The following is a 6,311-nucleotide window of genomic DNA, read 5'->3' on the forward strand; positions in this document are numbered from 1 at the left end:
ACAAACATATATTGATTCTAAGATTTGACTTTTGATCTTGGAATCTGTTGTTCTTGATTATTTGGTTGATTATTAATTTGAGATTCTGGGTTTTCTTCTTAAATTATTGTGAGATTAATCTTATTCTTTCTTTTATGAATTCCATGGATATTAATCTTATTCTTTCTTTTATGAATTCCATGAATATTCTTGAAAAGATGAGAGGCTAAACCACCTAACTAGGATTGTGGGAATCCTGCCAAAATAACAAAGTAGAAAAAGTGTGAGATCCTTCTAAATCAGTGTTTATACATATATTGTGATCTTATTCAATTTGTATGCTCTCTTACCTATTGTAGAAGTTAAGTACTTGTCTCTATTCAAGATCATTAACAAAAGAGATTGAGATTAAGAAAAAAGGGTTACAACAGAAATTTGAGATACCAACCCTTGTCTAATTAACTTGACACCCAAAAGGTCATAGTTAATTTGGGATCAAAGACAAGGGCTAAGAAGGAGACACTCTTAGACTCACAAGGTGAAGAATGAAGTTCAACAGAGGCATTCATAAGACGGTTGGTGATATATAGCTTCTGAGATCCTATATGTAAAGCACTGAGATAGTTGGATTGAGCACAATAAGCGGAGTTAGAAAGCCAGGGGGAACACAATCGTATTATTCATCTCAGATTGATTTCAACCAAAGTGACCAAGACTTATTACTACTTTACTATTTTCACATCAAATTCCCCATTTACTTTTCTATTCTTCTTGGGGTATACGCCGATGTATGCCCATTATTAGGAGTCAAGACAATCCCTTGATCCCACTTGAGAGCTTAAAAGGACCCTATGACAGAATAGTAGGATGGCAGAACACGATCGTAAAGCTCATCATAAAGGATTTGAGATGATCCAATTAACTTACCTCTCCCACCTCTGCATGGTGTTAGGAGACAGCCGCGCAAACCACTATATGGTTACTAATGGAAGCAAATACAAGGAGGGATAATGAGGTTTCTCGTTGTGAAGCTCAAGAGGAGAGATAGAGATAGGACGTAAACTGTTGAGCAAAACTCAATAGAAGTAGAAGAGATAGAGATCAGGTGCTTCCAGCTTTTCAGGACTTGCCAGCATATGACAATCTAAAGGATGATTTGGGGTATGTTGAGCCTATCGAGATAGGAGCTATCATTCCTCCTAAATTGCCTCAGGGGATCAAGTTTGATATTACCAGTGTTATGATTCTTCTGCTAAATCCTAAGGGTGTGTTTGCGAGTTTGCTGATTAATGATGTAAACATGCACATCATGAATTTTGTTGGAATCTGTATTTCATATAATATACCTGGGGTGTAACAGGAAACTTTGATACTTGGGTTGTTCCCATTCTCTAACTGGTAAAGCAATATTATTGTTAGGAGAACTACCTCGTAGATCCATTACTAATTAAAATGAGTTACGGAAATAGTTCTTGGACTGGTTCTTCCCACGTTACAAATGTTGTGTTTGAAGGACAAGAACTAAAATTTTAGGTAATTGTATTCTAAACCACTGTGTGGGGCATGGTTGAGTTTTATAAAGAAGTTGATGATGGTGTCCAATCGTAGAATTTCAGGGAGAAATTTTCTTAAGATATTCTATCAAGCCCTGAATATCAATGCCAAAGTTGTTATGAATACTATTACTGGTGGACCTTTTATAAGCTTGCATTGGGAGCTAGCATTGGTAATCTTAAATTGAGTCTCTCTTACCAACCGAGGGTAGCATACTCGGGAGGTAGAAAGAGGCACTGGTACTTATGATATAGGTGCTTCCAGCGAACAAAAAAATGTAGATGATACAGTGGATAAAGAAGTTATGTAGCTGAGGATAGAGATTGGGTTACTGATGAAACAACTTGCAACTATGAATTCTGAGAAGGTAAATGTTATGGGCGCACAAGGTAAAGCTTCTAAGTCATATGATGCTGACGCAGATGAAGAGATGAAGTACCTAGATAGAGATGGCAAGTTTCCAAGCCAAAGACCAAGGGTCTACTCAAGACACTTGGAACTCGAGGTAAGGAAACCAAGGTTGGAACTATTATAGGGATAGATATAGGTATTGGACCAAAGAAAGATGGTGATTGAAGGCGTAAGAAGGATTATAAGAAGAAGAGTAATGCATATATTCCACTGGGAACCGTGTTACTGATTCAAGATAGAGACAATGTTTACTAAGCTGGTTAAGGGTTTAGAGAATTAAGAGAGTTGCCTTAAGAAGATTAAGGCAGATATTTCATCTTTGAACCAGAAAGTGGAATTGCATGTTACTACAATCATGCAACTTAAGTGGTAATTTGGTTAGATGTCATCTACTTTGAATCAGCATCAGCCAAGAACCCTTGAGTAATACTGTGCAAAATTTAAAGAATAACAGTCACTGTTTGGCCGTCACCACTCAGGATGGTAAGGCTATAGTTGATGAGGTTCAAGATATTGTTGATGTTGATGATGCACCTGAAACGGAACTTGTAAAATTATTGACTAGCGGTGAGTCATCACAAAAATTGATGGGTGTTGATAAAAGAATTGAGAAGGATAAAGGAAAGAGGAAGAAAGTTAAGCTTGTAGTGAAGATGATTCCATGGCCTCCCCTACCTTTTCCTCAGAGATTGAAGAAGAAGCAAGCGGAAAAAAAGTACTAGAAGTTCATACTAATGTTGAAGAAATTGTCTATCAATATTTCTCTTATAGAAGTATTAGAGAAAATGTCAGGCTATTCAAAGTTCATGAAGGATTTGGTTACTAAGAAGCAGATGGTGACTTTTGAGCCTATTGATAATATGCATTATTGTATTGCTATTGTTTCTCGATCTTTAGTAGAGAAGGAGAAGGACCCCAAAGCCTTTACTATTCTATGTAATATTGGGTCTTTCAACTTTTCTTGAGCTTTATATGATTTGGGAGCTAGTATCAATTTGATGTTGGTGGTGTATAATCAGTTGGGGTTTGGGGCACCAAATCGATATCTATGAGGTTATTGATGGTCGACCGCACTGTGAAGAAACTAGTTGATGTATTATGTGATATGTTGGTGAAGGTAGCATTCTTCATATTTCTAGTAGATTTTGTGATCCTGGACTGTAAGGTAGACTTCAAAGTACCTATTATTTTAGGAAGACCCTTCTTAGCTATGGGTAGGGAATTGGTTGACGTAGAGATGATACAGATAAAGTTCTGTATCAATGATGAATAGGTGAATTTTATTGTGTGTCAGTTGATGCGGCAGTCAAAGGATATGCGGATGGTGTCTGTTATAGACCCTATAGATGATGATGCATTGGCTGTCCTTATTGATAAGGGACTTGGGGTTGAGGCAATAACAGTGGTTATCATGAACTTTAACAGTGATGGTATCAATGATTATGATGAGATGGTGAGCGCATTGTATGTTAAAGGTTTTCATTCTTATGCTTTGAAGAATTTAGATCTAGATTTGAAGAATAAAGCTACTCCAACAGCTAGACCATCCATTGAGAAGCCACCGGTCTTGAAATTGAAATCCCTCTCATATCACTTGTGATATATATTTAGGGGCCAATATTACCTTGTCAGACATTATTACTGCTGATTTATTGGATTCACAAGTTGTGGCATTGATTTTAGTCTTGCAGAGATTTAAGAGGACCATCGAATGGACTATTACAGATATTATGTGGATTCCACCCAGGATTTATACTTATAAAATTCATCTTGAATCGGATTATGTTCCCAGCATCGAGCACTAACATTGTTTGAACCTGTCTATGCAAGAGGTGGTGAAGAAAAAGATCACAAAGTGGTTAGATGCGGGCATGGTTTACCCTATTGTAGACAACAACTAGGTCTCTATAGTTCATGTGTACCTAAGAAGGGTAGGATCACTGTGGTCTCAAAAGAGAAAAATGAGTTAGTGCCGATGAGATCGATTATTGGATGGAGAGTGTGCATAGATTATAGAAAGTTGAATATTTGGACTCAAAAGGGCCATTTTCCTATGCTGTTTATGGATTAGATACTAGAAAAACTTGCAGGCAGGGGTTGGCACTATTTGTATGATGGTTTTTAGGGTACAATTAGATTTCCATTGCACCCGAATACCAAGAGAAGACTACCTTTACTTGCCCATATGATACTTTTACATTCAAGAGGATATTTTTTGGACTGTGCAATGCTCCTACCACTTTCAGTATTGTATGATGTTGATATTTTTTGTTATGGTAGAGGACACTATAGAGGTCTTCACAGATGCCTTTTTGGTTGCTGGGGACTCTTTTGATAAATGTCTTGCCTATTTGGCCAATGCACTTTAGAGATGTGAAGAGTGCAACCTAGTGTTAAATTGGGAAAAGTGCCACTTTATAGTGAAGGAAGGGATTGTTCTCGAACACAAGATTTCAAAAAGTGGTATTGAGGTTAATAAGGCAAAGATAGAGGTCATATTAAAATTAAATCCTTTATTTTTAGTCAAAGGTATCAGAAGTTTCGTGAGTCATGTTGGGTTTTATAGGAGATTCATCAAGGACTTCTCTAAAATTGCTAATCCATTATGCAAGATTTTAGAGAAGCAGGTGAAGTTCATTTTTGATGATGCTCGTCTCAAGAAATTTGAGTTCCTTAAGGAGCGATTGATCTCGGCTCATACTATTGTGTCTCTTCATTGGTACTTACCTTTTGAGGTGATGTACAATGTTAGTGGTGTGGCCTTGGGAGCTATCCTAGGCCAATGACATAAGAATATCCTTCACCCCAGCTACTATTCTAGCAAGGCATTAAACCCTGCACAAAAGAATTATACAGTTACTGAACAGGAGTTATTCGCGGTGGTTTTTGCTATTGAGAAATTCCAATCCTATTTGATAGGAAACAAAGTCATAGTTTGTACTGATCATGCAGTATTGAGGTATCTTAAGTCGAAAAAAGATGCTAAGCTGAGGCTGATTCATTGGGTACTCTTATTGCAAGAATTTGACTTTAAGGTGAATGATCGATAAGGCACTAAGAACCAGGTTGCAGATCACTTATACCGCCTTGAGGATGAGGCAATGCTGACATTAGAGGATGATCTTGATATAGATAATACTTTTCCAAATGAGCGGGTCTTGGCAGCATCTCAAGACTTAATCTCCTGGGTTGTGAATTTTGCCAACTTTTTGGCAAGTGATCTTGTCCCAAAAGATTTGTCCTTTCAGCAGCGCAAACGGTTCATGCATGAGGCGAGAAAGTTTTTCTGGATAAGCCTTATCTTTTTTGAATTTGTGTGGATGGAGTTATTCAGAGATATATTCGTGAGACAGAGATGAGAAGCATCATTTAGCTTGTCATTAATCACCAGTTGGGGGTCATCATGGTAGTACTCGTACAACCCACAAAATCTTGTTGTGTGGGTACTATTGGATGACTATTTACAAGGATGCTCATGATTTTGCTCTAGCTTATGGTTAGTGTCAGTGATAAGGTAATATTTTCCAAAAACATGAACTCCCCATGATACCTATCTTTGAGTAGAAGCTTTTTGATGTGTGGTGAATTAATTTCATGGGTCCATTTGTGAGCTCGTATGCTCATGATTTTGCTCTAGCTTGTGGTTAGTGTTAGTGATAAGGTAATATTTTCCAAAAACATGAACTCCCCATGATACATATCTTGGAGTAAGAGCTTTTTGATGTGTGGTGAATTAATTTCATGGGTCCATTTGTGAGCTCGTATGGAATAATGTATATATTGTGGCGCTTAACTATGTTTCTAAATAGGTCGAGGTGGTTGCACTTCCCAATAATGAGGGAAGAATTGTCATCGCATTTTTTAAAGAAGAACAACTTTTCTCGATTCGGGACTCCCTATGCTAATTTGAGGACGAGCAAAGTGAATGAGTTGGATGAATTTCGGCTTTGGGCTTATGAAAGTTTAGATTTGTACAATGAGAAGATGAAGTTGTTTCATAACAAAAAGATCAAGAAAAGAGTGTTTGAGCCTGGTGATATGGTCTTGTTGTATAATTCGAGACTTCGATTGTTTCATGACAAGTTGAAGTCTAGGTGTTATAGACTATTCACTCTGCTTAGAGAGGTTTTAAATGGTACTATTGAGTTGAAACGATATGGTGAAGCCCTGTTTAAGGTGAACAGGTAGCATGTCAAGCACTATATGGGTAATACTGATGAAGTGAAAGTTTTTGTTGATGTAAGCCAAGGAAAAGTCTGAGTAGACAAGGCACCTGAGTCATGCCATGCTGTTAAATCAGGCACTTTAAGGGAGGCAACCCATGGGCTTGTTGATGATGTTTGAGTAACAAACATAGCCATGTCGTG

This window comes from Capsicum annuum, chromosome 9 (genome assembly GCF_002878395.1).
Source record: "Capsicum annuum cultivar UCD-10X-F1 chromosome 9, UCD10Xv1.1, whole genome shotgun sequence".
In the NCBI taxonomy this organism is placed as follows: domain Eukaryota; kingdom Viridiplantae; phylum Streptophyta; class Magnoliopsida; order Solanales; family Solanaceae; genus Capsicum; species Capsicum annuum.